We start from the raw sequence: 17,968 nt of genomic DNA on the forward strand, positions 1-17,968 counted from the left end.
GTTTCTCCATGATTTTTTCCCCCCATGTCTTAAGAGTAACCTGGACAAGTTTGAAGGTTGTTGCATTAAATATGTAGGAGGAGTTTGATCAAATGCGAGGTGTGAAAAAAAAAGATGTTTCCAACCACCAGCAGGTGGCGCTATAGGTGGATGTCACTATGATAATATGAGCGCGTTCAGACTGGGTCCAGCATTCACCGTATGGAGTTTGGGACAGATTGGATAATGTATGTGGGAGTTATAAGCAACTTAATTTGTTGTGGCGAGTGATGGCGAGTCATCAAACTTTAAGGCGTCGCCACGCCCACGCCCTTTGAGGTTTGAAAAAGTTTCTCCATGAATTTTTCCCCCCATGTCTTAAGAGTAACCTGGCCAAGTTTGAAGTCTGTAGCATGAAATCTGTAGGACAAGTTCGATCTTATGCAAGGCGTGGAATCGGCAAAAAATGGCACGAAAACGCACTTTCCATCCAAAATGGCCGCCTTCCTGTGGATGTGTCACATTGGCGGCATGAGACTTTTTTGTGCGTCTGGGTATGATGAATGAGTGTACCGAATTTCGTTGTCCTTCGCGAAACTAATCCTATTAAAGGAACCATTTTTAAGCATTATAGGGGGCACTACAGAGTCAATGAGCGACTCCCAAAAATATAAAGTTTAGATTCTTTCATGTCGTCGACTGGCAGGTGGCGCTCGCAAAATTTTCTGAGTTTTCGCATACCTTTTGCAAAGAATAAGAATAACGGAGGAGAAAAATAATAATAACTAGAAAGCTGCAAGCAGCTGTGAGCGGGACCGAGGTGTGCGTACGTTGGGATGTGCGTACGTTGGGCATGCGCTGGGCGCTGGAGCCGCAGCTCTGCCCACACGCACGATACCCGCTGTGTACTTACGAGCACAGCATAACCCCAATGCGGAGGGGTTTTTGAAAATTTCTAGGGGGCGCCACTGAGCCATTTTTCTCCGCCCACACACGATACCCTTTACATACGTACGAGGTCGTCAGGGTGGACGTGTGTACCAAGTTTCATTACCTTGAGATGATGATAAGGCTTTCAAATCACAAACGCCATCACACGATTTTCACCGCCAGGTCACGCCCACACCGTTCAGAGTTTGAAAAAGTTTCTCCATGATTCATTTCCTCCATGTCTTAAGAGTAACCTGGCCAAGTTTGAAGCTTGTAGCATGAAATATGTAGGAGAAGTTTGATCAAATGCGAGGTGTGGGGAAAAAAAGATGTTTCCGAACACCAACAGGTGGCGCTATAAGTGGATGTCACTATTTTATAGGTGCGCGTTCAGGCTGGGTCCAGCATTCACCGTATGAAGTTTGGGACAGATTGGATTATGTTTGTGGGAGTTATAAGCGACTTAAGTTTTTGTGGCGAGTGACAGTGAGTCATCAAACTTTGAGGCATCGCCACGGCCACGCCCTTTAAGTTTTGAAAAAGTTTCCCCATGAATTTATCCCCCCATGTCTAAAGAGTAACCTGGCCAAGTTTGAAGTCTGTAGCATGAAATCTGTAGGACAAGTTCGATCTTATGCAAGGCGTGGAATCGGTCAAAAATGGCACGAAAACGCACTTTCCATCCAAAATGGCCGCCTTCCTGTGGATGTGGGACCATGGCGACACCAGACTTTTTTGTGTGTCTGGGCATGATGAATGAGTGTACCGAATTTCGTTGTCCCACGCGAAACTAATCATATTGCGGGGGCCATTTTTAAGCATCGTAAAGGGCGCTACAGAGCAAATGAGCGACTCCCAAAAATATAAAGTTTAGATTATTTCATGTCGTCGACTGGCACGTGGCGCTCGCAACATTTCCAGAGTTTTCGCATACCTTTTGCAAAGAATAAGAATAAGAAGAACGGAATAATAATAACTAGAAAGCTGCAAGCAGCTGTAGGCGGGACCGAGGTGTGCGTACGTTGGGATGTGCGCAAGTTGGGGCATGCGATGGACACCGTAATCGCGCAGGTCTGCCCAAACGCACGATACCCTCTGCGTACGTACGAGCACCAAATAACTCAAATGCGGAGGGGTTTTTGAAAATTTCTAGGGGGCGCCACTGAATCATTTTACTCCGCCCACACACGATACCCTTTACATACGTACGAGGTCGACAGGGTGGACGTGTGTGCCAAGTTTCATGACTTTGCGATGATGATAAGGTTTTCATATCACAAACGGCTTCACACGATTTTCACCGCCTGGCCACGCCCACACCGTTCAGAGTTTGGAAGAGTTTCTCCATGATTCTTTCCCCCCATGTCTTAAGAGTAACCTGGCCAAGTTTGAAGGTTTTTGCATTAAATATGTAGGAGGAGTTTGATCAAATGCGAGGTGTGGAAAAAATAAGACTTTTCTGACCACCAGCAGGTGGCGCTATAGGTGGATGTCGTTATGATGATATGTACGCGTTCAGGCTGGTTCCAGCATTAGCCGTATGAAGTTTGCCCTTTAAGTTTTGAAAAAGTTTCCCCATGAATTGTTGCCTCCATGTCTTAAGAGTAACTTGGCTAAGTTTGAAGCTTGTAGCATTAAATCTGTAGGAGGAGTTTGATAGAATGTGAGGTATGGAAAAAAAAGACGTTTCTGACCACCAGCAGGTGGCGCTGTTGGTGGATGTCACTATTTTATCTATGCGCGTTCAGGCTGGGTCCAGATATCACCGTACGAAGTTTGGGACAGATTGGATAATGTATGTGGAAGTTACAAGCGACTTAATTCTTCATGACGAGTCATAACTTTGAGGCGTCGCCATGGCCACACCCTTTGAGGTTTGAAAAAGTTTCTCCATGATTCTTTCCCCCCATGTCTCAAGAGTAACCTGGCCAAGTTTGAAGTCTGTAGCATTAAATCTGTAGGACGAGTTCGATCAAATGCGAGATGTGGAAAAAAAGAGATGTTTCCAACCCCCAGCAGGTGGCGATATAGTTGGATGTCGTTATGATAATATGTACGCGTTCAGGCTGGTTCCAGCATTCACCGTATGAAGTTTGGGACAGATTGGATAATGTAAGTGGGAGTTATAAGCGACTTAATTTTTTATGGCGAGTCAGAAATTTGAGGCGTCGCCACGGCCACGCCCTTTGAGGTTTGAAAAAGTTTCTCCATGAATTTTTCCCCTAATGTGTTAAGAGTAACCTGGCCAAGTTTGAAGTCTGTAGCATTAAATCTGTAGGACAAGTTCGATCTTAAGCAAGGCGTGGAATCGGTCAAAAATGGCACGAAAACGCACTTTCCATCCAAAATGGCCGCCTTCCTGTGTACGTGGGACCATGGCGGCAAGAGACTTTTTTTTGCGTCTGGGCATGATGAATGAGTGTACCGAATTTCATTGGCCTACGCGAAACTAACCCCATTACGGGCACCATTTTTAAGCATTGTAGGGGGCGCTACAGAGTCAATGAGCGACTCCCAAAAATATAAAGTTTAGATTCTTTCATGTCGTTGACTGGCAGGTGGTGCTCGCAAAATTTCCTGAGTTTTCGCATACCTTTTGCAAAGAAGAAGAAGAAGAAGAAGAAGAAGAAGAAGAAGAAGAAGAAGAAGAAGAAGAAGAAGACGGAATAATAATAAACCTTACAGATACAATAGGGTCCTTGCAGTTTCACTGCTCGGTCCCTAATAAACCTTACAGATACAATAGGGTCCTTGCAGTTTCACTGCTCGGTCCCTAACTAGAAAGCTGCAAGCAGCTGTGAGCGGGACCGAGGTGTGCGTATGTTGGGATGTGCGTACGTTGGGGCATGCGCTGGATGCTGCCCACACACACAATAACCTCTGCGTACGTACGAGCACATAATAACCCCAATGCGAAGGGGTTTTTGAAGTTATAAGCGACTTAATTTTTCATGGCGAGTCATAAATTTGAGGCGTCGCCACGGCCACGCCCTTTGAGGTTTGAAAAAGTTTCTCCATGATTTTATACCCCCATGTCTTACGAGTAACTTGGCAAAGTTTGAAGATTTTAGCATTAAATATGTAGGAGGAGTTAGATGAAATGCGAGGTGTGGAAAAAAAAAGATGTTTCCAACCACCAGCGCTATAGGAGGATGTCAATATGATAATATGTGTGCTTTCAGGCTGGGTCCAGCATTCACCGTATGAGGTTTGGGACAGATTGGATAATGTATGTGGGAGTTATAAGCGACTTAATTTTTTGTGGCGAGTGATGGCGAGTCATCAAACTTTGAGGCGTCGCCACGGCCACGCCCTTTAAGTTTTGAAAAAGTTTCTCCATGATTTTTTCCCCCCTTGTCTAAAGAGTTTTAAGCCTATAGCATTAAATCTGTAGAAAAAGTTCGATCTTATGCAAGGCGTGGAATCGGTCAAAAATGGCACGAAAACGCACTTTCCATCCAAAATGGCCGCCTTCCTGTGGACGTGGGACCATGGCGGCATGAGACTTTTTTGTGCGTCTGGGCATGATGAATGAGTGTACCAAATTTCGTCGTCCCACGCGAAGACAATCTTATTAAGGGGAGAATTTTTAAGCATTATAGGGGGCGCTACAGAGTCAATGAGCGACTCCCAAAAATAAAAAGTTTAGATTCTTTCATGTCGTCGACTGGCACGTGGCGCTCGCAAAATTTCCTGAGTTTTCGCATACCTTTTGCAAAGAATCGGAAATAATAATAATAACTAGAAAGCTGCAAGCAGCTGTGAGCGGGACCGAGGTGTGCGTACGTTGGATGTGCGCACGTTGGGGCATGCGCTGGACGCCGTAGTCGCGCAGCTCTGCCCACACGCACGATACCCTCTGCGTACGTACGAGCATATGATAACCCCAATGCGGAGAGGTTTTGGAAAATTTCTAGGGGGCGCCATTGAGCCATTTATCTCCGCCCACACACGATACTCTTTACTTACGTACGAGGTTGAGAGGATGGACGTGTGTGGTAAGTTTCATGACTTTGCGATGATGATAAGGCTTTCAAATCATAAACGCCATCACACGATTTTAACCGCCTGGCCACGCCCACACCGTTCAGAGTTTGAAAAAGTTTCTCCATGATTCTTTCCCCCCATTTCTTAAGAGTAACCTGGCCAAGTTTGGAGCTGTTACCATTAAATCTGTAGGAGGAGTTCAATAAAATGCGAGTTGTGAAAAAAAAAGACGTTTCCGACCACCATTAGGTGGCGCTGTAGGTGGATGTCACTATTTTATATGTGCGCGTTCAGGCTGGGTCCAGCAATCACCGTATGAAGATTGGGACAGATTGGATAATGTATGTGGAAGTTAGAAGCGACTTAATTTTTTATGGTGAGTCAGAACTTTGAGGTGTCACCACGGCCACGCCCTTTGAGGTTTGAAAACGTTTCTCCATGATTCTTTCCCCCCATGTCTTAAGAGCTACCTGGCCAAGTTTGAAGGTTTTTGCATTAAATCTGTAGGAGGAGTTCGATCAAATGCGAGGTGTGGAAAAAAAGAGATGTTTCCAACCCCCAGCAGGTGGCGCTACAGGTGGATGTCGCTATGATAATATGTACGCGTTCAGGCTGGGTCCAGCTATCACCGTATGACGTTTGGGACAGATTGGATAATGTATGTGGGAGTTATAAGCGACTTAATTTTTTGTGGCGAGTGATGGCGAGTCATCAAACTTTGAGGCGTCGCCACGGCCACGCCCTTTAAGTTTTGAAAAAGTTTCCCCATGAATTTTTCCCCCCATGTCTTAAGAGTAACCTGGCCAAGTTTCAAGTCTTTAGCATGAAATCTGTAGGACAAGTTCGATCTTATGCAAGGCGTGGAATGTGTCAAAAATGGCACAAAAATGCACTTTCCATCCAAAATGGCCGCCTTCCTGTGGACGTGGCATATTGGCGGAATGAGACTTTTTTGTGCGTCTGGGCATGATGAATGAGTGTACTGACTTTCGTCATCCCACGCGAAACTAATCCTATTAAGGGAACCATTTTTATGCATCGTAGGGGGCGCTACAGAGCCAATGAGCGACTCCCAAAAATATAAAGTTTAGATTCTTTCATGTCGTCGACTAGCACGTGGCGCTCGCAAAATTTCCTGAGTTTTCGCATACCTTTTGCAAAGAATAAGAAGAAAGAAAGAATAACTAGAAAGCTGCAAACAGCTGTGAGCGGGACCGAGGTGTGTGTACGTTGGATGTGCGCACGTTGGGGCATGCGCTGGACGCCGTAGTCGCGCAGCTCTGCCCACACGCACGATACCCTCTGCGTACGTACGAGCATATGATAACCCCAATGCGGAGAGGTTTTGGAAAATTTCTAGGGGGCGCCATTGAGCCATTTATCTCCGCCCACACACGATACTCTTTACTTACGTACGAGGTTGAGAGGATGGACGTGTGTGGTAAGTTTCATGACTTTGCGATGATGATAAGGCTTTCAAATCATAAACGCCATCACACGATTTTAACCGCCTGGCCACGCCCACACCGTTCAGAGTTTGAAAAAGTTTCTCCATGATTCTTTCCCCCCATGTCTTAAGAGTAACCTGGCCAAGTTTGGAGCTGTTACCATTAAATCTGTAGGAGGAGTTCAATAACATGCGAGTTGTGAAAAAAAAAGACGTTTCCGACCACCATTAGGTGGCGCTGTAGGTGGATGTCACTATTTCATATGTGCGCGTTCAGGCTGGGTCCAGCAATCACCGTATGAAGATTGGGACAGATTGGATAATGTATGTGGAAGTTAGAAGCGACTTAATTTTTTATGGTGAGTCAGAACTTTGAGGTGTCACCACGGCCACGCCCTTTGAGGTTTGAAAACGTTTCTCCATGATTCTTTCCCCCCATGTCTTAAGAGCTACCTGGCCAAGTTTGAAGGTTTTTGCATTAAATCTGTAGGAGGAGTTCGATCAAATGCAAGGTGTGGAAAAAAAGAGATGTTTCCAACCCCCAGCAGGTGGCGCTACAGGTGGATGTCGCTATGATAATATGTACGCGTTCAGGCTGGGTCCAGCTATCACCGTATGACGTTTGGGACAGATTGGATAATGTATGTGGGAGTTATAAGCGACTTAATTTTTTGTGGCGAGTGATGGCGAGTCATCAAACTTTGAGGCGTCGCCACGGCCACGCCCTTTAAGTTTTGAAAAAGTTTCCCCATGAATTTTTCCCCCCATGTCTTAAGAGTAACCTGGCCAAGTTTCAAGTCTTTAGCATGAAATCTGTAGGACAAGTTCGATCTTAAGCAAGGCGTGGAATGTGTCAAAAATGGCACAAAAATGCACTTTCCATCCAAAATGGCCGCCTTCCTGTGGACGTGGAATATTGGTGGCATTAGACTTTTTTGTGCGTCTGGGCATGATGAATGAGTGTACCAAATTTCGTTGTCCGACGCGAAACTAATCCTATTAAGGGTACCATTTGTAAGCATTATAGGGGGCGCTACAGAGTCAATGAGCGACTCCCAAAAATATAAAGTTTAGATTCTTTCATGTCGTCGACTGGCAGGTGGCGCTCGCAAAATTTCCTGAGTTTTCGAGTACCTTTTGCAAAGAATTAGAAAGAATAACGGAGAAAAATAATAATAACTAGAAAGCTGCAAGCAGCTGTGAGCGGGACCGAGTGTGCGTACGTTGGGATGTGCGTACGTTGGGGCATGCGCTGGACGCTGGGGCTGTAGCTCTGCCCACACGCACGATATCCTCTGCGTACGTACGAGCACATAAAAACCCCAATGCGGAGTGGTTTTATGAAAATTTCTAGGGGGCGCCACTGAGCCATTTAGCACCGCCCACACACAATACTCTTTACATACGTACGAGGTCGACAAGGCGGACGTGTGTACCAAGTTTCATGACTTTGCGATGATGATAAGGCTTTCAAATCACAAACGCCATCACACGATTTTCACCTCTGGCCACGCCCACACCGTTCAGAGTTTGGAAAAGTTTCTCCATGAAGTTTTCCCCCCATGTCTTAAGAGCAACCTGGCCAAGTTTGAAGGTTTTTGCATGAAATCTGTAGGAGGAGTTCGATCAAATGCGAGGTGTGGAAAAAAAAAGACATTTCCAACCACCAGCAGGTGGCGCTATAGGTGGATGTCACTATTTTATATGTACACATTCAGGCTGGGTCCAGCATTCACCGTATGAAGTTTGGGACGGATTGGATAATGTTTGTGGGAGTTATAAGCGACTTAATTTTTTATGGCGAGTCAGAAATTTGAGGCGTCGCCACGGCCACGCCCTTTGAGGTTTGAAAAAGTTGGCCAATGATTTTTTCCCCCCATGTCTTAAGAGCAACCTGGCCAAGTTTGAAGCTTGTAGCATTAAATATGTAGGAGGAGTTTGATCAAATGCGAGGTGTGGAAAAAAAAAGACATTTCCAACCACCAGCAGGTGGCGCTATAGGTGGATGTCACTATTTTATATGTGAGCTTTCAATCTGGGTCCAGCATTCACCGTATGAAGTTTGGGACAGATTGGATAATATATGTGGGAGTTATAAGCGACTTAATTTTTCGTGGCGAGTGATGGCGAGTCATCAAACTTTGAGGCGTCGCCACGGCCACGCCCTTTAAGTTTTGAAAAAGTTGGCCAATGAATTTTTCCCTCCATGTCTTAAGAGTAACCTGGCCAAGTTTGAAGTCTGTAGCATGAAACCTGTAGGACAAGTTCGATCTTAAGCAAGGCGTGAAATTGGGCAAAAATGGCACGAAAACGCACTTTCCATCCAAAATGGCCACCTTCCTGTGTACGTGGGACCATGGCGGCAAGAGACTTTTTTGTGCGTCTGGGCATGATGAATGAGTGTACCGAATTTCGTCGTCCCACGCGAAACTAATCCTATTAAGGGGATAATTTTTATGCATCATAGAGGGCGCTACAGAGCCAATGAGCGACTCCCAAAGATATAAAGTTTAGATTCTTTCATGTCGTCGACTAGCACGTGGCGCTCGCAAAATTTCCTGAGTTTTCGCATACCTTTTGCAAAGAATAAGAAAGAAAGAATAATAATAATAACTAGAAAGCTGCAAGCAGCTGTGAGCGGGACCGAGGTGTGCGTATTTTGGGATGTGCGCACGTTGGGGCATGCGCTGGACGCTGGAGCCGCAGCTCTGCCCACACACACGATACCCTCTGCGTACGTACGAGCACATAATAACTCCAATGCGGAGGGGTTTTTGAAAATTTCTAGGGGGCGCCACTGAGCCATTTTGCTCCGCCCACACACGATACCCTTTACATACGTACGAGGTCATCAGGGTGGACGTGTGTGCCAAGTTTCATTAAGTTGCGATGATGATAAGGCTTTCAAATCACAAACGCCATCACACGATTGTCACCGCCTGGCCACGCCCACACCGTTCAGAGTTTGGAAAAGCTTCTTAAGAGTTTTCTTCCCCCCTAGCTTAAGAGTAACCTGGCCAAGTTTGAAGATTTTAGCATGAAATATGTAGGAGGAGTTTGATCAAATGCGAGGTGTGAAAAAAAAAGATGTTTCCAACCACCAGCAGGTGGCGCTATGGGTGGATGTCACTATGATAATATGTACGCGTTCAGGCTGGGTCCAGCATTCACCGTATGAAGTTTGGGACAGATTGGATAATGTGTGTGGGAGTTATAAGCAACTTAATTTATTGTGGCGAGTGATGGCGAGTCATCAAACTTTGAGGCGTCGCCACGCCCACGCCCTTTGAGGTTTGAAAAAGTTTCTCCATGAATTTTTCCCCCCATGTCTTAAGATTAACCTGGCCAAGTTTGAAGTCTGTAGCATTAAATCTGTAGGACAAGTTCGATCTTATACAAGGTGTAGAATCGGTCAAAAATGGCACGAAAACGCACTTTCCATCCAAAATGGCCGACTTCCTGTGGAAGTGGGACCATGGCGGCATGAGACTTTTTTGTGCGTCTGGGCATGATGAAGGAGTGTACCGATTTTCGTTGTCCCACGTGAAAGTAAGCCCAATGCGGGGACCATTTTTATGCATTATAGGGGGCGCTACAGAGTCAATGAGCGACTCCCAAAAATATAACGTTTAGATTCTTTCATGTCGTCGACTGGCAGGTGGCGCTCGCAAAATTTCATGAGTTTTCGAGCACCTTTTGCAAAGAATAAGAAAGAATAACGGAGGAGGAGAAAAAAAACTAGAAAGCTGCAAGCAGCTGTGAGCGGGACCGAGGTGTGCGTAGGTTGGATGTGCGCACGTTGGGCATGCGCTGGACGCTGTAGGCGCGCAGCTCTGCCCACACGCACGATATCCTCTTCGTACGTACGAGCACATAATATTCCCAATGCGGAGGGGTTTTTGAAAATTTCTAGGGGGCGCCACTGAGCCATTTTGATCCGCCCCCACACGATACCCTTTACATATGTACGAGGTCGTCAGGGTGGACGTGTGTGCCAAGTTTCATGACCTTGAGATAATGATAAGTCTTTCAAATCACAAACGCTATCACAAGATTTTCACCTCCTGGCCACGCCCCCACCGTTAAGAGCTTGTAAAAGTTTCTCAAGAGTTTTCTTCCCCCCTAGCTTAAGAGTAATCTGGCCAAGTTTGGAGCTGTTACCATAAAATCTGTAGGAGGAGTTCGATCAAATGCGAGTTGTTGAAATAAAAAGATGTTTCCGATCACCAGTAGGTGGCGCTGTAGGTGTATATCACTATCTTATATGTGCCCGTTCAAGCTGGGTCCAGCAATCACTGTATGAAGTTTGGGACAGATTGGATAATGTATGTGGGAGTTATAAGCGACTTAATTTTTTATGGCGCGTCATAAATTTGAGGCGTCGCCACGGCCACGCCCTTTGAGTTTTGAAAAAGTTTCTCCATGATTCTTTCCCCCCATGTCTTTAGAGTAACCTGGCCAAGTTTGAAGTCTGTAGCATCAAATCTGTAGGACGAGTTCGATCAAATGCGAGGTGTGGAAAAAAAAAGACGTTTCCGACCACCAGCAGGTGGCGCAATAGGTGGATGATACTATGATAATATGTACGCGTTCAAGCTGGGTCCAGCATTCACCGTATGAAGTTTGAGACAGATTGGATAATGTATGTGAGAGTTATAAGCGACTTAATGTTTTGTGGCGAGTGATGGCGAGTCATCAAACTTTGAAGCATCGTCACGGCCACGCCCTTTAAGTTTTGAAAAAGTTTCTCAATGAATTTTTCCCTCCATGTCTTAAGAGTAACCTGGCCAAGTTTGAAGTCTATAGCATTAAATCTGTAGGACAAGTTCGATCTTATGCAAGGTGTGGAATCGGTCAAAAATGGCACGAAAACGCACTTTCCATCCAAAATGGCCGCCTTCCTGTGGACGTGGGACCATGGCGACATGAGACTTTTTTGTGCGTCTGGGCATGATGAATGAGTGTACCGAATTTCTTTGTCCCACGCGAAACTAATCCTATTACGGGGACCATTTTTATGCATTGTAGGGGGCGCTACAGAGCCAATGAGCGACTCCCAAAAATATAAAGTTTAGATTCTTTCATGTCGTCGACTGGCAGGTGGTGCTCGCAAAATTTCATGAGTTTTCGCATACCTTTTGCAAAGAATAAGAAGACGGAAGAATAATAAACCTTACAGATACAATAGGGTCCTTGCAGTTTCACTGCTCGGTCCCTAATAATCCTTACAGATACAATAGGGTCCTTGCAGTTTCACTGCTCGGTCCCTAACTAGAAAGCTGCAAGCAGCTGTGAGCGGGACCGAGGTGTGCGTACGTTGGATGTGCGCACGTTGGGGCATGCGCTGGATGCCGTAGTCGCGCAGCTCTGCCCACACGCACGATACCCTCTGCGTAAGTACGAGCACATAATAACCCCAATGCGGAGGGGTTTTTGAAATTTTCTAGGGGGCGCCACTGAGCCATTTTGCTCCGCCCACACACAATACCCTTTACATACGTACGAGGTCGTCAGGGTGGACGTGTGTGCCAAGTTTCATGACTTTACGATGATGATAAGGCTTTCATATTACAAACGGCATCACACGATTTTCACCTCTGGCCACGCCCACACCGTTCAGAGTTTGGAAAAGTTTCCCCATGAAGTTTTGCCCTCATGTCTTAAGAGTAACCTGGCCAAGTTTGAAGATTTTAGCATGAAATATGTAGGAGGAGTTTGATCAAAGAAGAGGCCTGGAAAAAAATGAAGTTTCCAACCACCATTAGGTGGCGCTGTAGGTGGATATCACTTTTTTGTATGTGCACGTTCAGGCTGGGTCCAGCATTCACCGTATGAAGTTTGGGACAGATTGGATAATGTATGTGGGAGTTATAAGCGACTTAATTTTTTATGGCGCGTCATTAATTTGAGGTGTCGCCACGGCCACGCCCTTTAAGTTTTGAAAAAGTTGGCCAATGATTTTTTCGGCCCATGTGTTAAGAGCAACCTGGCCAAGTTTGAAGGTTTTTGTATTAAATATGTAGGAGGAGTTCGATCAAATGCGAGGTGTGGAAAAAAAAAGACATTTCCAACCACCAGCAGGTGGCGCTATAGGTGGATGTCACTATTTTATATGTGAGCTTTCAGTCTGGGTCCAGCATTCACCGTATGAAGTTTGGGACAGATTGGATAATATATGTGGGAGTTATAAGCGACTTCAATTTTCGTGGCGAGTGATGGCGAGTCATCAAACTTTGAGGCGTCGCCACGGCCACGCCCTTTAAGTTTTGAAAAAGTTGGCCAATAAATTTTTCCCTCCATGTCTTAAGAGTAACCTGGCCAAGTTTGAAGTCTGTAGCAATAAATCTGTAGGACAAGTTCGATCTTAAGCAAGGCGTGGAATCGGTCAAAAGTGGCACGAAAACGCACTTTCCATCCAAAATGGCCGCCTTCCTGTGTACGTGGGACCATGGCGGCAAGAGACTTTTTTTTGCGTCTGGGCATGATGAATGAGTGTACCGAATTTCGTCGTCCCACGCGAAACTAATCCTATTAACGGGACCATTTTTAAGCATCATAGGGGGCGCTACAGAGTCAATGAGCGACTCCCAAAAATATAAAGTTTAGATTCTTTCATGTTGTCGACCGGCACGTGGCGCTCGCAAAATTTCATGAGTTTTCGCATACCTTTTGCAAAGAATAAGAAAGAATAATAATAACTAGAAAGCTGCAAGCAGCTGTGAGCGGGACCGAGGTGTGCGTACGTTGGGATGTGCGTACGTTGGGGAATGCGCTGAACGCCGTAGTCGCGCAGCTCTGCCCACACGCACGATACCCTCTGCGTTAGTACGAGCACATAATAACCCCAATGCGGAGGGGTTGTTGAAAATTTCTAGGGGGCGACACTGAGCCATTTTGCTCCGCCCACACACGATACCCTTTACATACGTACGAGGTCGACAGGGTGGACGTGTGTGCCAAGCTTCATGACTTTGCGATGATGATAAGGCTTTCAAATCAGAAACGCCATTACAAGATTTTCACCGCCTTGCTACGGCCACGCCCTTTGAGATTTGAAAAAGTTTCTCCATGAATTTTTCCCCCCATGTCTTAAGAGTAACCTGGCCAAGTTTCAAGTCTGTAGCATTAAATCTGTAGGACGAATTCGATAAAATGCGAGGTGTGGAAAAAAAGAGATGTTTCCAACCCCCAGCAGGTGGCGCTATAGGTGGATGTCGCTATGATAATATGTACACATTCAGGCTGGTTCCAGCATTCACCGAATGAAGTTTGGGACAGATTAAATAATGTATGTGGGAGTTATAAGCGACTTCATTTTTTGTGGCGAGTGATGGCGAGTCATCGAACTTTGAGGCGTCGCCACGGCCACGCCCTTTGAGGTTTGAAAAAGTTTCTCCATGAATCTTTCCCCCCATGTCTTAAGAGTAACCTGGCCAAGTTTGAAGTCTGTAGCATTAAATCTGTAGCACAAGTTCGATCTTATGCAAGGCGTGGAATCGGCCAAAAATGGCACGAAAACGCACTTTCCATCAAAAATGGCCGCCTTCCTGTGGATGTGGGACCATGGCGGCATAAGACTTTTTTGTGCGTCTGGGCATGATGAATGAGTGTACCGAATTTCGTCGTCCCACGCAAAACTAACCCCAATGTGTGGACCATTTTTAAGTACCCTAGGGGGCGCCACTGAGCCACTTTGCTCCGCCCACATACGATACCCTTCACATACGTACGAGGTGTTCAGGATGGACGTGTGTGCCAAGTTTCATGACGTTGTGATGATGATAAGGCTTTCAAATCACAAACACCATCACACGATTTTCACCGCCTGGCCACGCCCGAATTGTTCAGAGTTTGGAAAAGTTTCTCCATGAAATTTTGCCCCCATGTCTTAAGAGTAACCTGGCTAAGTTTGAAGCTTGTAGCATTAAATCTGTAGGAGGAGTTTTATAAAATGTGAGGTGTGGCAAAAAAAGACATTTCCGACCACCAGCAGGTGGCGCTATAGGAGGATGTCACTATGATAATATGTACGCGTTCAAGCTGGGTCCAGCATTCACTGTATGAAGTTTGGGACAGATTGGATAATGAGTGTGGAAGTTATAAGCGACTTAATTCTTCATGGCGAGTCATAACTTTGAGGCGTCGCCACGGCCACGCCCTTTGAGGTTTGAAAAAGTTTCTCCATGACTCTTTCCCCCCATGTCTTAAGAGTAATCTGGCCAAGTTTCAAGCTTGTAGCATTAAATCTGTAGGACGAGTTCGATCAAATGCGAGATGTGGAAAAAAAGAGATGTTACCAACCCCCAGCAGGTGGCGCTATAGGTGGATGTCGTTATGATAATATGTACGCATTCAGGCTGGGTCCAGCATTCACCATATGAAGTTTGGGACAGATTGGATAATGTATGTGGGAGTTATAAGCGACTTCATTTTTTGTGGCGAGTGATGGCGAGTCATCAAACTTTGAGGAGTTGCCACGCCCACGCCCTTTAAGTTTTGAAAAAGTTTCTCCATGAATCCCCCCCCCTATGTCTTAAGAGTAACCTGGCCAAGTTTGAAGTTTGTAGCATTACATCTGTAGGACAAGTTCGATCTTAAGCAAGGCGTGGAATCGGTCAAAAATGGCACGAAAACGCACTTTCCATCCAAAATGGCCGCCTTCCTGTGTACGTGGGACCATGGCGGCAAGAGACTTTTTTGTGCGTCTGGGCATGGTGAATGAGTGTACCGAATTTCATTGTCCTACGCGAAACTAACCCCATTGCGGGCACCATTTTTAAGCATCGTAGGGGGCGCTACAGAGCCAATGAGCAACTCCCAAAGATATAATGTTTAGATTCTTTCATGTCGTCGACTAGCACGTGGCGCTCGCAAAATTTCCTGAGTTTTCGCATACCTTTTGCAAAGAATAAGAAGAATAATAATAAACCTTACAGATACAATAGGGTCCTTGCAGTTTCACTGCTCGGTCCCTAATAATAAACCTTACAGATACAATAGGGTCCTTGCAGTTTCACTGCTCGGTCCCTAATAAACCTTACAGATACAATAGGGTCCTTGCAGTTTCACTGCTCGGTCCCTAATAATAATAATAAACCTTACAGATACAATAGGGTCCTTGCAGTTTCACAGCTCTGTCCCTAATAAACCTTACAGATACAATAGGGTCCTTGCAGTTTCACTGCTCGGTCCCTAATAAACCTTACAGATACAATAGGGTCCTTGCAGTTTCACTGCTCGGTCCCTAACTAGAAAGCTGCAAGCAGCTGTAGGCGGGACCGAGGTGTGCGTACGTTGGGATGTGCGTACGTTGGGGCATGCGCTGGATGCTGCCCACACGCACGATACCCTCTGCGTACGTACGAGCACATAATAACCCCAATGCGGAGGGGTTTTTGAAAAATTCTAGGGGGCGCCACTGAGCCATTTTGCTCCGACCGCACACGATACACTTTACATACATACGAGGTCGACAGGGTGGACTTGTGTGCCACGTTTCATGACTTTACAATGATGATACGGCTTTCAAATAACAAACGCCATCACATGATTTTCACCAACTAGCCACGCCCACGCCCTTTAACTTTTGAAAAAGTTTCCCCATGAATTTTTCCCCCCATGTCTTAAGAGTAACCTGGCCAAGTTTGAAGCTTGTAGCATTAAATCTGTAGGAGGAGTTAGATCAAATGTGAGTTGTGGAAAAAAAACACGTTTTCGACCACCAGTAGGTGGCGCTGTAGTTGGATATCACTATTTTATATGTGCCCGTTCAGGCTGGGTCCAGCAATCACCGTATGAAGTTTGGGACAGATTGGATAATGTATGTGGAAGTTATAAGTGACTTAATTTTTTATAGTGAGTCATAACTTTGAGGTGTCACCACGGCCACACCCTTTGAGGTTTGAAAACGTTTCTCCATGATTCTTTCCCCCATGTCTTAAGAGCTACCTGGCCAAGTTTGAAGGTTTTTGTATTAAATCTGTAGGAGGAGTTCGATCAAATGCGAGGTGTGGAAAAAAAGAGACGTTTCCAACGACCAGCAGGTGGCGCTATAGGAGGATGTCACTATGATAATATGTACGCGTTCAGGCTGGGTCCAGCATTCACCGTATGAGTTTGGGACAGATTCGATAATGTATGTGGAAGTTATAAGCGACTTCATTTTTTGTGGCTAGTGATGGCGAGCCATCAAACTTTGAGGCGTCGCCATGGCCACACCCTTTGAGTTTTGAAAAAGTTTCCCCATGAATTTTTCCCCCCATGTCTTAAGAGTAACCTGGCCAAGTTTGAAGTCTGTAGCATGAAATCTGTAGGACAAGTTCGATCTTATGCAAGGCGTGGAATCGGCCAAAAATGGCACTAAATCGCACTTTCCATCCAAAATGGCCGCCTTCCTGTGGACGTGGCACATTGGCGGCATGAGACTTTTTTGTGCGTCTGGGCATGATGAATGAGCGTACCAAATTTCGTCATCCCACGCGAAACTAATCCTATTACGGGGACAATTTTTAAGCATCGTAGGGGGCGCTACAGAGCCAATGAGCGACTCCCAAAAATAGAAAGTTTAGATTCTTTCATGTCGTCGACTAGCACGTGGCGCTCGCAAAATTTCCTGAGTTTTTGCATACCTTTTGCAAAGAATAAGAAGAAAGAAAGAACTAGAAAGCTGCAAGCAGCTGTGAGCGGGACCGAGGTGTGCGTACTTTGGGATGTGCGGACGTTGGGGCATGCGCTGGACGCCGTAGACGCACAGCTCTGCCCACACGCACGATGCCCTCTGCGTACTTCCAGCCCAGAATAACCCTAATGCGGAGGGGTTTTTGGGAAAATTCTAGGGGGCGCCACTGAGCCATTTTGCTCCGCCCACATACGATACCCTTTACATTCATACGAGGTCGTCGGGGTGGACGTGTGTGCCAAGTTTCATGACCTTGAGATGATGATAAGTCTTTCAAATCACAAACGCTATCACAAGATTTTCACCGCCTGGCCACGCCCCCACCGTTAAGAGCTTGTAAAAGTTTCTTAAGAGTTCTCTTCCCCCCTAGCTTAAGAGTAATCTGGCCAAGTTTGGAGCTGTTACCATAAAATCTGTAGGAGGAGTTCGATCAAATGCGAGTTGTTGAAAAAAAAAGACGTTTCCGATCACCAGTAGGTGGCGCTGTAGGTGTATATCACTATCTTATATATGCGCGTTCAAGCTGGGTCCAGCAATCACCGTATGAAGTTTGGGACAGATTGGATAATGTATGTGGAAGTTATAAGCGATTTAAGTTTTTATGGCGAGTCATAAATTTGAGGCGTCGCCACGGCCAAGCCGTTTGAGGTTTGAAAAAGTTTCTCCATGATTTTATCCCCCCATGTCTTACGAATAACCTGGCCATGTTTGAAGTTTGTAGCATTAAATCTGTAGGAGGGGTCACTGCACGAAAAGAGGGATTTGTGTCACTGTGGACGGCAGTGAACTTCCGCGAATTTGCCTAATTTTCGGACGCACCTGGGCGCTTGCAGGCAGACAAACTTTAAGTTTGTTGAGCGAGAAAATCGTCGGAAACGAACCCGACTCGCGGCGGGCTCTCACAGCGGGGTGCTAATGGCCCAGCGATTAGCACCCCGCTGTGAGAG

This window comes from Odontesthes bonariensis, chromosome 19 (assembly GCF_027942865.1).
Source record: "Odontesthes bonariensis isolate fOdoBon6 chromosome 19, fOdoBon6.hap1, whole genome shotgun sequence".
NCBI lineage: Eukaryota > Metazoa > Chordata > Actinopteri > Atheriniformes > Atherinopsidae > Odontesthes > Odontesthes bonariensis.